Source organism: Pimephales promelas, chromosome 24, assembly GCF_988280905.1.
Source record: "Pimephales promelas chromosome 24, fPimPro1.hap1.1, whole genome shotgun sequence".
Taxonomy (NCBI): domain Eukaryota; kingdom Metazoa; phylum Chordata; class Actinopteri; order Cypriniformes; family Leuciscidae; genus Pimephales; species Pimephales promelas.
In genome coordinates this window covers 21570001-21582500 of record NC_142792.1, presented here as the reverse complement: position 1 = coordinate 21582500, position 12500 = coordinate 21570001, and the positions used below count along the sequence as shown (strand labels likewise).

General features: G+C 47.8%; 11 non-coding genes across 11 annotated transcripts in view; 8 read left to right on the top strand and 3 right to left on the bottom strand.

The window, feature by feature from the left end:
- Positions 1 to 26, bottom strand: part of trnaa-agc (transfer RNA alanine (anticodon AGC)) — a 73-nt gene extending 47 nt beyond the window's left edge. Inside the window, exon 1 of the tRNA in view lies at positions 1 to 26. This exon is cut by the window's left edge and continues 47 nt beyond it. This is a non-coding gene — a tRNA (tRNA-Ala).
- A 472-nt stretch (positions 27 to 498) lies between these two features.
- trnaq-cug (transfer RNA glutamine (anticodon CUG)) lies at positions 499 to 570 on the top strand. Its single transcript has one exon. It is a non-coding gene; the product is annotated as a tRNA-Gln (tRNA).
- Positions 571 to 692: 122 nt separating this feature from the next.
- Positions 693 to 765, bottom strand: trnaa-agc (transfer RNA alanine (anticodon AGC)). The gene has a single exon. It is a non-coding gene; the product is annotated as a tRNA-Ala (tRNA).
- A 234-nt stretch (positions 766 to 999) lies between these two features.
- Positions 1000 to 1071, top strand: trnap-agg (transfer RNA proline (anticodon AGG)). The gene has a single exon. It is a non-coding gene; the product is annotated as a tRNA-Pro (tRNA).
- A 173-nt stretch (positions 1072 to 1244) lies between these two features.
- On the top strand, positions 1245 to 1316 carry trnaq-uug (transfer RNA glutamine (anticodon UUG)). The gene has a single exon. It is a non-coding gene; the product is annotated as a tRNA-Gln (tRNA).
- Positions 1317 to 1524: 208 nt separating this feature from the next.
- trnaq-cug (transfer RNA glutamine (anticodon CUG)) lies at positions 1525 to 1596 on the top strand. Its single transcript has one exon. It is a non-coding gene; the product is annotated as a tRNA-Gln (tRNA).
- Positions 1597 to 8858: 7262 nt separating this feature from the next.
- On the top strand, positions 8859 to 8930 carry trnap-agg (transfer RNA proline (anticodon AGG)). Its single transcript has one exon. It is a non-coding gene; the product is annotated as a tRNA-Pro (tRNA).
- Positions 8931 to 10130: 1200 nt separating this feature from the next.
- trnaq-uug (transfer RNA glutamine (anticodon UUG)) lies at positions 10131 to 10202 on the top strand. Its single transcript has one exon. It is a non-coding gene; the product is annotated as a tRNA-Gln (tRNA).
- Positions 10203 to 10424: 222 nt separating this feature from the next.
- Positions 10425 to 10496, top strand: trnaq-cug (transfer RNA glutamine (anticodon CUG)). Its single transcript has one exon. It is a non-coding gene; the product is annotated as a tRNA-Gln (tRNA).
- A 954-nt stretch (positions 10497 to 11450) lies between these two features.
- Positions 11451 to 11522, top strand: trnaq-cug (transfer RNA glutamine (anticodon CUG)). The gene has a single exon. It is a non-coding gene; the product is annotated as a tRNA-Gln (tRNA).
- A 122-nt stretch (positions 11523 to 11644) lies between these two features.
- trnaa-agc (transfer RNA alanine (anticodon AGC)) lies at positions 11645 to 11717 on the bottom strand. Its single transcript has one exon. It is a non-coding gene; the product is annotated as a tRNA-Ala (tRNA).
- Between the last annotated feature and the right edge of the window lie 783 nt (positions 11718 to 12500).

Sequence of the window (12500 nt, the reverse complement as noted above, 5' to 3'; positions counted from 1 at the left end):
CGCTCTACCATTTGAGCTAATTCCCCTCCACGACGTGTCGAGAAGGTGTCCATCACTCTCAAAGAAAACGGCCTGGAGCGATACCTTTCGTCTTTGCAAGTGCTGCAGCGTGGCCACAAAGCAAAGAGACCGTATTTCCTCAAGCTCAATTGGTTAGAGCGTGGTGCTAATAACAGCACTTTCACTGCCTTTCAGATGGCCAGGGAGCAGCATGAGGTGGTTCCGTGGTGTAATGGTTAGCACTCTGGGCTTTGAATCCAGCGATCCGAGTTCAAATCTCGGTGGAGCCTTTTCAGCTTGTTTTCCGGAAGGGCTTGAAAAAACAGAGCTGATGTGCAACCGCTGATGTGGTGGTGAAACTGGCAATCTGAAACCCATTCGGGATCGGGCAAACGTGGGCTTAAAAAGAAAAATCTTCAATTGCTCTTTGCTGTCCACCTTCTGGGCTGAATGACTAAACACCTCTGCCGCTCGGTGGGAAAAAGCCACCCACGCCAAGGTTCCATGGTGTAACGGTTAGCACTCTGGACTCTGAATCCAGCGATCCGAGTTCAAATCTCGGTGGGACCTGTTTTTGACAGGAATGTGCGCAGTACCTGGTCCGAAAAAAAACTTTTCCTCAGCGCTCATCCTCAAAAGCTCATCTAGGGAGTGCCCCTTTGAAGTGAGCGTAAAAAGGGCATTGCACAGCGTGGAGAATGCGGGCATCGATCCCGCTACCTCTCGCATGCTAAGCGAGCGCTCTACCATTTGAGCTAATTCCCCTCCACGACGTGTCGAGAAGGTGTCCATCACTCTCAAAGAAAACGGCCTGGAGCGATACCTTTCGTCTTTGTAAGTGCTGCAGCGTGGCCACAAAGCAAAGAGACCGTATTTCCTCTGTGCCGGCAACTTTGCACTGCCTACCGTTTAGTTGCACATTTAATGAAACTTTAGTTCTTTAAGCCTCGAAAACGGAAACATTTGCGGCCAGGCAGTGGCTGAAAGGGCCTGTGTGTTGGCTCGTTGGTCTAGGGGTATGATTCTCGCTTAGGGTGCGAGAGGGCCCGGGTTCAAATCCCGGACGAGCCCCTTCTTAGGCTTTGCTTTTAATCTCTTCGGCCTGACTAGGGCAACCGGGATATTTCTGGGGAATTTGGAGAGAAAAGCAGTCTGGGTCGGTGCGGTTAGCTCAATTGGTTAGAGTGTGTTGCTAATAACAGCACTTTCACTGCCTTTCAGATGGCCAGGGAACAGCGTGAGGTGGTTCCATGGTGTAATGGTTAGCACTCTGGGCTTTGAATCCAGCGATCCGAGTTCAAATCTCGGTGGAACCTTTTCAGCTTGTTTTCCGGAAGGGCGGAAAAAAACAGAGCTGATGCGCAACCGCTGATGTGGCAGTGAAACTGGCAATCTGAAACCCATTCGGGATCGGGGAAACGTGGGCTTAAAAAGAAAAACCTTCACTTGCTCTTTGCTGTCCACCTTCTGGGCTGAATGACTAAACACCTCTGCCACTCGGTGGGAAAAAGCCACCCACGCCAAGGTTCCATGGTGTAACGGTTAGCACTCTGGACTCTGAATCCAGCGATCCGAGTTCAAATCTCGGTGGGACCTGTTTTTGACAGGAATGTGCGCAGTACCTGGTCCGAAAATTTTTTTTCCTCAGCGCTCATCCTCAAAAGCTCATCTAGGGAGTGCCCCTTTGAAGTGAGCGTAAAAAGGGCATTGCACAGCGTGGAGAATGCGGGCATCGATCCCGCTACCTCTCGCTTGCGCCTGCTGCTTCCTACCGGTTGAGCCAAAGTAAGCCCAAAGTAAGCCCACGTGAGCCAATCGCGTTCTCTCCTGGGGCTTACTTTTGACCAATCGCGTTCTTTCCTGGGGCTTACTTTTGACCAATCGCGTTTCTCTCCTGTGGCTTACTTTTGACCAATCGCGTTTCTCTCCTGTGGCTTACTTTTGACCAATCGCGTTTCTCTCCTGGCTCTGCTCCTGTGGCTTACTTTTGACCAATCGGCGACCGCTATTATTATCGTCATCTTTGCAATCTTCGCAACAGGTAAGGCTATTCTTCACGACTGTATAATCGATCATTATTTATTTATAAACAGTGTGTATTTTTAGACAATTAAACATGCCAATAAAGCTATCTAGCGTGTAATAGCACACTTTTTCTTCTGTACATATGAACCTGCAACTTTTCCATGATAAATACAGTAAAAAACATGTAACTACTGTCAAGATAATTAGCCGACCGCTAATTAAGCTATATCCTCCTTAAACGATTTTTTTGTTAATTTAGTATTTTTTTGTGTGTCATTACATTATTTTGAGCATAAGAACATTTATACAAAAACTTAAAAAAAAAACGTTTAATTCATGTATGTTATACTATACTATGTTATACATCAGTATACATATTTATGTTATACTTTTAAATACTATGTTATACATATTTAAAAAGATATGAATAGGCAAAAACATGTTTGTTATTTTAAATCACCAATATAATTTTTTAGGTTTCATGATACAAATGATTCTCAATTTGATCTATTTGATGATCATATTATTATGAATTGTCATATACGCCTTTATGTTATATTTTGTGTTTCGTAGTAATTTCTGCCACAAAAGCTAAATAAAACAAAAAAATTTAAGCATGGCATGATATCAGCAAGATTGTACCAAGAAGTGTTATTTATTTTCTTATTAATAAGTTCATCACACTATTTACAATTTGTACACAAGGCAATTCAAAGTGATTCACAGTGTATAAAAAACAACAATAATGCTTATGAACATAATAATAATAATAATCATTAATTATTATAATATTCTAATAATTAATTACATAAAAAACAAATACTGTAGTAAAATAATTTCAGTTGGAATATGACAGCTATCTAACGTTCTGTTTATGCCTGAGTCCTTTCAGATAATGTATGCATACCCAGTTTTACGAAGAACCTCTGAGGGTCGACTCCTTATGGGGCCAACTGAGGAGGCCAATAGGAGGGAGATCGTCTTGGCAGGGAGGGCCAGGAGTAAGGAGGAGGTCCTGGCTGAGGCCACTGCCTTTGTGAGGCAGAATGGAGGGAATCCTGGAGACCAGTTCCTGGTTCTGGCTCACTGCAAGATCCAGTTTGGGAAACACCAGGGTCAGAGATTCCTGTGGCTGCTGGAGAACTCACTGGGGTATGCCTGCTATCTGGTCAGCAGCATTTTGGGGGAGGAGGAGAGGGACAACCCGCTGTCGGCCAACAAACACCTGTTCCTCAGATACACCTCACAGATCAGGGAGGTTGGCGAGGCTGTGGAGGTGTATCAGAAAAAACAGGCCATGCTGCAGGAGGCCCAGAGGACAGGAGACTCTGGATGTCTGATGGTGGAGTTTGGGGATTTTAAGGGTAAGTCAATGAAGGAGGTGTATGAGGACCCAAGCAAGGAGGCCCAGGCTCTCATCACCTACCTGAAGAAGGCAAAGGCCAGGCCTAACACTAACATGGCCCTTTTCAAAGCATACGTGCTGAAGAGGCAGGCTCCAGCCCACATGCCCAGCACCACTATGCCTGTAGCATCTGTCCCCACTGCTGCTGTGCCCACTGCCACTGTGTCTGTTCCTCCTCCACCTACTGCCACTAAGAACAGGCCGGCACTGCCGGCAACCAATGTGAAGGCCCTGTTGGCGCGGGGGAAGCATTTATCTCCTTCACTGCTGGCACAAAAGATTTTGTCTCCAGCCAAACCCTGTAAGTGATTTGCTAGCTTTAAAATCATTACAGTATATATTATGCAGTATATATGTCTAACGAAAATACGTGTTCAACAGCTGCAGGACCACGTGTACCTCCTGCGTCTGAGTCCGCTGCCCGGAGACAGCTCTTTACATGTGGTGAGTATCACTTAACACATACAAGTGTGTTGGTGACATGTGCTTAGTGTTTTATGTTATTTTACAGACTCTGCTGCTACGGATTTTTTTGAGGAGGAAGATGACCTGGAGATGGCAACTGTAGCCTCCCAAGCTGAGGAACAACTTCCTCAAGGTATGTAAATCTTAAACAATACTTTACAAACAACTACAAATAAAACAAAACAGTATTTTTTAAATGACATATCATATTATTTTATTTCACAACACAGAGGAATGGCACTTCTCAGGTGTCAATCTACATTCACTCTTTGAGTGAACATCCTCAAAGGAAAAAAGAGAATTTAAAGGTGTATGTAAAAGGTTTTATTTTATTTTTTATCATAATCACTGACTAAAGCTCATTCTTGTCATCTCACACTTCCCCCACTCCCCTTGGAATAAGTGGCTGTTGTAGTGTTTGGTCTGCTTCGCTTCACACTTGGCTGATCCCATCTTTTTTTCTTCTTGTATTTCTTCTAATGGTGCTTGGATGAAAAACAGGATGATTTTCACTGCTTCCTTCCATCTTTTCATCATCATGTCGTCTCTCTACTAATCATACATGCTTTGCAGTAAACTTTGTAATCGCAGTAGCTGTCCAGCAGAGCTGAGAAAGTCATGCAGTGAAAGTCTAAAACAATAAGATAATTTTGTTGTGTTTTTTTACGCTCCAGCCACTGCAGGCTCGAGAGGCCCTGCTCCTGCCCCGGCTCCTGCTCCTGCCCCTTATCCTGCTCCTCCTTCATTGTGGACCCCTGGCCAGGTGTCCCAGTCGCCTGCAGAGCTTCCTGTCCACTGGAAAGAGCAACTCCCATCTTTCCAGCAGGACTGGATCAGGAAGACTCTGTTCAGGGCCAACATAAAAACAGGGAAGCCTGAGCTGGTGCCACATCCCAACTTCTGGTGGTACCCTCCCCAGCCCCCGACCGTCTTCACCCAGCCCCCTACTTCTCCTGATATTTTCTTCTGCCGCCCTTTGTTCCTCTGGATGCCGCTAAAGCTGTGGTCCATTCCACTTGTCTGTGTCCAGCCAGCCTGCAATAACCACAAGCTGACAGCTGCTGGCCTTTATCGCACTGTGCGCAAGGTCCTGGACATAGACGGGTGGTATGACATGGCCACAGAGTATCTGGAGTGCAAAGGGTGCAAGAAGAAGTATCCCGCCTGGTCTGAAGACATCCTGGGACAGCTCGACATGGGACACCGCAGAAAATTCCCCGCCATTCTGACATACAGGTAGAACACATTCGTATTTAGAGCAATGCACTGTAATTTGTTGTACTGTATAAAATCAAATACGTTGCTTTACTGACATTGAAATAATAAGATGTGGCACTGAACATAATTATTTGACTGTCTGTAGGTACTCGTGTGACTACCGTGTAGTCATAATGATGCGGGAGAGGACCCGGGGGAACAGTGTCACACAGCTTTACAAAAAGCTGCAGGAGCTGCACACCTCAGCGTGGTCACAGCGGACGCTGGAGTACCTCACTGTCTGTGAGCCCTTCACAGACTCCTCCATTGTTGAGCCTCCACTCTTTTCTGCGCCCCCGCCCCTCCCACCCATCCCCAAACCCAAGTGGCTGTTGTCTGTGTATGCCAGGGACGTCCTCTCGCGGCTACCTGAGGTCAAGGCCAAAATAACCTCAGTCTTTGGCTCTGTCCTCAAGATGGACTCCACCAAAAAGGTATTAAAAGTCAAGTTTGAGTAATAATAATTGTTATTATCTTAAATTTTTCTGACAATTGTTTTGTTCTACTGTTTTTTTTTTTACATAGGTCACAAAAAAACTGGCCGGCGCTGCTGCCAACACTGCTGGTTGGTGCACTAATGTAGGCAATGAGCACGGCCAGGTGTTGGTGTCAGTCCTCACAGCGGCAGAGGGGCATGGATTGTGGCCCATGGCGGTGGGTCTCATGAAGAGGTACAGGGAGGCGGGAGTGGCACCACCCGCCATCATGTACGTGGACAGAGACTGCTGCAGCCCACACGCGCACAGACAGTCGCAGGTCAGAGCCATGTTCATAGAGTGGGATGAGCTCCAAGTGCGCCTAGACATTTGGCACTTCATGCGGCGCTTTGCAGCAGGTGTCATCACGGAGGCTCGTCAGCTCTACGGCACCTTCATGGCTCGGCTTTCCAGGTGCATCTTTGAGCTGGATCCAGATGATGTCGCTGCTCTACGGTTGGCCAAACAGGGGGAGTTACAGGCCAGAGGAGCTGGTCCAGTCTCAGAGAAGGCTCTGGATAAGCTGATCACCAGGAAGGAGTTGGCACTGCACTGTCGGAAGCGGACCAGAGGAGTGGAGGAGACCACCTGGAGGATCAAGGCGCTCATTGATGAGATGGACAGTGAGAAGGGGAGGGACACTCTGGGTGTACCATTGCTGGACCACAAGCGAATCCAACAGGTCTGGATAGACCAGCAGAGGCACATCGCCTGTATTCAGGACCCAGAGGGCTTCCCTCTGTACCAGAAGACAGACACACTGAAGAAGGGTGGTGTGGAGCTCAGCTGCTATCGCTGTGCTCGTGGCTCCACCTCCTTGGAGTCTTTCCACCTCCATTTAAATCGCTTCATCCCAGGTAGGTTATAACTTTTATAACCTGCAAAAAACTTTAAACTTTTATAACCTATTCTGCCATACTGAATACATAGATAACATATATTTGACTTTATTTGACCTGTAGGGACCAGTGCCAGTGATGCGCATTTCCAGGCCTATCTCCTGGAAGGCCTGATGCGCTGGAACCAGGACCGGATGGATGAAGCAGTGAGGGGAAAGACTGACCTGAGGATCTACAATAGCGTTGAGAGGGAGGCAATGGACCGGCTCAGCCGCGAAGTGCTGAAGGTGTCCCTGGATGACCGCTACCAGCCTCCAGGGGCTTACACAGGTAAGAATTATTCATGGTAACTCAAACAAAAGATTATACATTATACAGGTGTATGAGTGTTTGCGTGTACATTTTTTATATTGTATTTCAAATAATTCAACTATTGGTGGAGTTATTTGTGCTTTGTTTAATTTAGGCTTAATTTGACCCTTTATAGACTTATTTCTTTGCTTTCTTTTGCTAAAGTGAATTTGCTTTATTTTGCATTTATGCTTATTATCTTCTTGTTTATTATTTTCATTTATTGATCTGTTAAACTGTGTCAAGCCTACAAACGATCAAACTTTGAAAAGTTTGATTGTTTTTTTGTTTCAGTTTGTTACGGACAAATAGCCACTACAGCTATAATAATTTGATATACTTTGTATAATGTGATGTGCTTTGTATGTGTGTTCTTTTGCAGGGGAGCTGCTGGGTATGGAGTATCTGTACAGTCAGTCTGGGAAATCCCTGACTGTTATGGATAACCCAGAAGAGGAGGATCGGCTGGTGGAGCAGATGACTGATGAGGTGGTGCAGGACGAAGGCTTTGTTGAGGAGGAACCTGAGGACCTCACAGTGCCAGTCCTCTATGACCCCATTGAGCCTGTCCCAGTCCACAGCAGCAGCCCCCAGGCCTTCAACCCCTGTCCCTCTGCACCAGGACCATCCTCACTACAGCCACCCACAGGACTGCAGCACCCTGCCCAGCCTCCTCTGCAGTCTCCTCCACACCCTTCTGTCCAACCAAGTGCTGCCTCTGCTCCTGCAACATCAACTGGGTCCAGTGTTGCAGACCAGGCTCCTGTAAGTAAGCTTCTCATTATTAGTTTCTATTTGCTTTTGCACTCTGACATTTAACATGCTGTGTATTGTTATTGTAATAACCTGCAGGCTCCTGTTCTTGGACCCGATGGCGTTGCAGGCTGGGATAAGGTGCAGGATCTGGCTGAGTACCTGGTGTCCCTCCGTCAGGCACTCTACCTGGACGAGCAGCAGGTCACAGAGGTCATCCGTCTGTGGACTGCTCTTCCTGATGGGGACAAGAGGAAGATTCACTATCAGCCCAGACACCAGCCCAAACTGACCCACGGACGCTTCAAGGCTCCGAAAAACACAGGAGTGACACCGGGTGTGGACAGTGTGAAGAGATGCCTGATTGGTCATCCTGGGGGGCCGGCTCAGTGGCCCAGCACCAGTCGCTTAGTTGAGGCCATGTGCATCAAACTGTGTGCACTGCACAAGTCCCCAACTAAGAAGGATGGAGTCCGTCTTCCTCGTTGGACTAAGGTGCTCACAGATTACCACCACATCCGAGACCTGGTGCTGAACTGCCAAACTCTGATGGAGGCCACGTCACTTCAGCTGTTTGTGCTGAATCAGAGGACTCTCACTCAGTGGTAAGCATGGTTTTACATTGACATTTGAAAGAAAGGGATAGCAGTTATTTATTATGAATACATTTTTTGATTGCAGGTTTAATCGAAGGGAGAACACCCATAAACATAAACCATAAACATGTAATATGCTCTTTTTTTAATGATATACACAATTAATATCAATCAATATAATGATATGTCACATAGACAACCAAATGAAGGCGCATGCGCAGTTGATCACGCACTAGTCGCGCAGAACACGGGTTCGAGCCCAGCCCGCGGAGGGTGACTTGTTTCACATGTAACTAAAACTCTTCAATAACGTACAGGAATATAGCCCGAATATTGTTGCAGGAAAAAAATCTGCGTTTTTTCGCGTTTTCTGCGTCCTTTTCGCTTGCGTGCGGGGCGCAAAGATTGGACCCCATCTTTTGCGCAGCGAGTGCTCTACCATTTGAGCTAACTCCCCTCCACGACGTGTCGAGAAGGTGTCCATCACTCTCAAAGAAAACGGCCTGGAGCGATACCTTTCGTCTTTGCAAGTGCTGCAGCGTGGCCACAAAGCAAAGAGACTGTATTTCCTCTGTGCCGGCAACTTTGCACTGCCTACCGTTTAGTTGCACATTTAATGAAACTTTTGTTCTTTAAGTATCGAAAACGGAAACATTTGCGGCCAGGCAGTGGCTGAAAGTGCCTGTGTGTTGGCTCGTTGGTCTAGGGGTATGATTCTCGCTTAGGGTGCGAGAGGTCCCGGGTTCAAATCCCGGACGAGCCCCTTCTTAGGCTTTGCTTTTAATCTCTTCGGCCTGACTAGGGCAACCGGGATATTTCTGGGGAATTTGGAGAGAAAAGCAGTCTGGGTCGGTGCGGTTAGCTCAATTGGTTAGAGCGTGGTGCTAATAACAGCACTTTCACTGCCTTTCAGATGGCCAGGGAGCAGCATGAGGTGGTTCCATGGTGTAATGGTTAGCACTCTGGGCTTTGAATCCAGCGATCCGAGTTCAAATCTTGGTGGAACCTTTTCAGCTTGTTTTCCGGAAGGGCTTGAAAAAACAGAGCTGATGTGCAACCGCTGATGTGGTGGTGAAACTGGCAATCTGAAACCCATTCGGGATCGGGGAAACGTGGGCTTAAAAAGAAAAAGCTTCAATTGCTCTTTGCTGTCCACCTTCTGGGCTGAATGACTAAACACCTCTGCCGCTCGGTGGGAAAAAGCCACCCACGCCAAGGTTCCATGGTGTAACGGTTAGCACTCTGGACTCTGAATCCAGCGATCCGAGTTCAAATCTCAGTGGGACCTATTTTTGACAGGAATGTGCGCAGTACCTGGTCCGAAAAAAAACTTTTCCTCAGCGATCATCCTCAAAAGCTCATCTAGGGAGTGCCCCTTTGAAGTGAGCGTAAAAAGGGCATTGCACAGCGTGGAGAATTCGGGCATCGATCCCGCTACCTCTCGCATGCTAAGCGAGCGCTCTACCATTTGAGCTAATTAACCCTCCACGACGTGTCGAGAAGGTGTCCATCACTCTCAAAGAAAACGGCCTGGAGCGATACCTTTCGTCTTTGCAAGTGCTGCAGCGTGGCCACAAAGCAAAGAGACTGTATTTCCTCTGTGCCGGCAACTTTGCACTGCCTACCGTTTAGTTGCACATTTATTGAAACTTTTGTTCTTTAAGCCTCGAAAACGGAAACATTTGCGGCCAGGCAGTGGCTGAAAGTGCCTGTGTGTTGGCTCGTTGGTCTAGGGGTATGATTCTCGCTTAGGGTGCGAGAGGTCCCGGGTTCAAATCCCGGATGAGTCCCTTCTTAGGCTTTGCTTTTAATCTCTTCGGCCTGACTAGGGCAACCGGGATATTTCTGGGGAATTTGGGGAGAAAAGCAGTCTGGGTCGGTGCGGTTACCTCAATTGGTTAGAGCGTGGTGCTAATAACAGCACTTTCTCTGCCTTTCAGATGGCCAGGGAGCAGCATGAGCTGGTTCCATGGTGTAATGGTTAGCACTCTGGGCTTTGAATCCAGCGATCCGAGTTCAAATCTCGGTGGAACCTTTTCAGCTTGTTTTCCGGAAGGGCTTGAAAAAACAGAGCTGATGTGCAACCGCTGATGTGCAACCGCTGATGTGGTGGTGAAACTGGCAATCTGAAACCCATTCGGGATCGGGGAAACGTGGGCTTAAAAAGAAAAAGCTTCAATTGCTCTTTGCTGTCCACCTTCTGGGCTGAATGACTAAACACCTCTGCCGCTCGGTGGGAAAAAGCCACCCACGCCAAGGTTCCATGGTGTAACGGTTAGCACTCTGGACTCTGAATCCAGCGATCCGAGTTCAAATCTCGGTGGGACCTGTTTTTGACAGGAATGTGCGCAGTACCTGGTCCGAAAAAAAACTTTTCCTCAGCGCTCATCCTCAAAAGCTCATCTAGGGAGTGCCCCTTTGAAGTGAGCGTAAAAAGGGCATTGCACAGCGTGGAGAATGCGGGCATCGATCCCGTTACCTCTCGCATGCTAAGCGAGCGCTCTACCATTTGAGCTAATTCCCCTCCACGACATGTTGAGAAGGTGTCCATCACTCTCAAAGAAAACGGCCTGGAGCGATACCTTTCGTCTTTGCAAGTGCTGCAGCGTGGCCACAAAGCAAAGAGACCGTATTTCCTCTGTGCCGGCAACTTTGCACTGCCTACCGTTTAGTTGCACATTTAATGAAACTTTTGTTCTTTAAGCCTCGAAAACGGAAACATTTGCGGCCAGGCAGTGGCTGAAAGTTCCTGTGTGTTGGCTCGTTGGTCTAGGGGTATGATTCTCACTTAGGGTGCGAGAGGTCCCGGGTTCAAATCCTGGACGAGCCCCTTCTTAGGCTTTGCTTTTAATCTCTTCGGCCTGACTAGGGCAATCGGGATATTTCTGGGGAATTTGGGGAGAAAAGCAGTCTGGGTCGGTGCGGTTAGCTCAATTGGTTAGAGCGTGGTGCTAATAACAGCACTTTCACTGCCTTTCAGATGGCCAGGGAGCAGCGTGAGGTGGTTCCATGGTGTAATGGTTACCAATCTGGGCTTTGAATCCAGCGATCCGAGTTCAAATCTCGGTGGAGCTTTTTCAGCTTGTTTTCCGGAAGGGCTTGAAAAAACAGAGCTGATGTGCAACCGCTGATGTGGTGGTGAAACTGGCAATCTGAAACCCATTCGGGATCGGGGAAACGTGGGCTTAAAAAGAAAAAGCTTCACTTGCTCTTTGCTCTCCACCTTCTGGGCTGAATGACTAAACACCTCTGCCGCTCGGTGGGAAAAAGCCACCCACGCCAAGGTTCCATGGTGTAACGGTTAGCACTCTGGACTCTGAATCCAGCGATCCGAGTTCAAATCTCGGTGGGACCTGTTTTTGACAGGAATGTGCGCAGTACCTGGTCCGAAAAAAAACTTTTCCTCAGCGCTCATCCTCAAAAGCTCATCTAGGGAGTGCCCCTTTGAAGTGAGCGTAAAAAGGGCATTGCACAGCGTGGAGAATGCGGGCATCGATCCCGCTACCTCTCGCATGCTAAGCGAGCGCTCTACCATTTGAGCTAATTCCCCTCCACAACATGTTGAGAAGGTGTCCATCTCTCTCAAAGAAAACGGCCTGGAGCGATACCTTTCGTCTTTGCAAGTGCTGCAGCGTGGCCACAAAGCAAAGAAAAGCAGTCTGGGTCGGTGCGGTTAGCTCAATTGGTTAGAGCGTGGTGCTAATAACAGCACTTTCACTGCCTTTCAGATGGCCAGGGAGCAGCGTGAGGTGGTTCCATGGTGTAATGGTCACCACTCTGGGCTTTGAATCCAGCGATCCGAGTTCAAATCTCGGTGGAGCCTTTTCAGCTTGTTTTCCGGAAGGGCTTGAAAAAACAGAGCTGATGTGCAACCGCTGATGTGGTGGTGAAACTGGCAATCTGAAACCCATTCGGGATCGGGGAAACTTGGGCTTAAAAGAAAAAGCTTCAATTGCTCTTTGCTGTCCACCTTCTGGGCTGAATGACTAAACACCTCTGCCGCTCGGTGGGAAAAAGCCACCCACGCCAAGGTTCCATGGTGTAACGGTTAGCACTCTGGACTCTGAATCCAGCGATCTGAGTTCAAATCTCGGTGGGACCTGTTTTTGACAGGAATGTGCGCAGTACCTGGTCCGAAAAAAAACTTTTCCTCAGCGCTCATCTAGGGAGTGCCCCTTTGAAGTGAGCGTAAAAAGGGCATTGCACAGCGTGGAGAATGCAGGCATCGATCCCGCTACCTCTCGCATGCTAAGCGAGCGCTCTACCATTTGAGCTAATTCCCCTCCACGACATGTTGAGAAGGTGTCCATCACTCTCAAAGAAAACGGCCTGG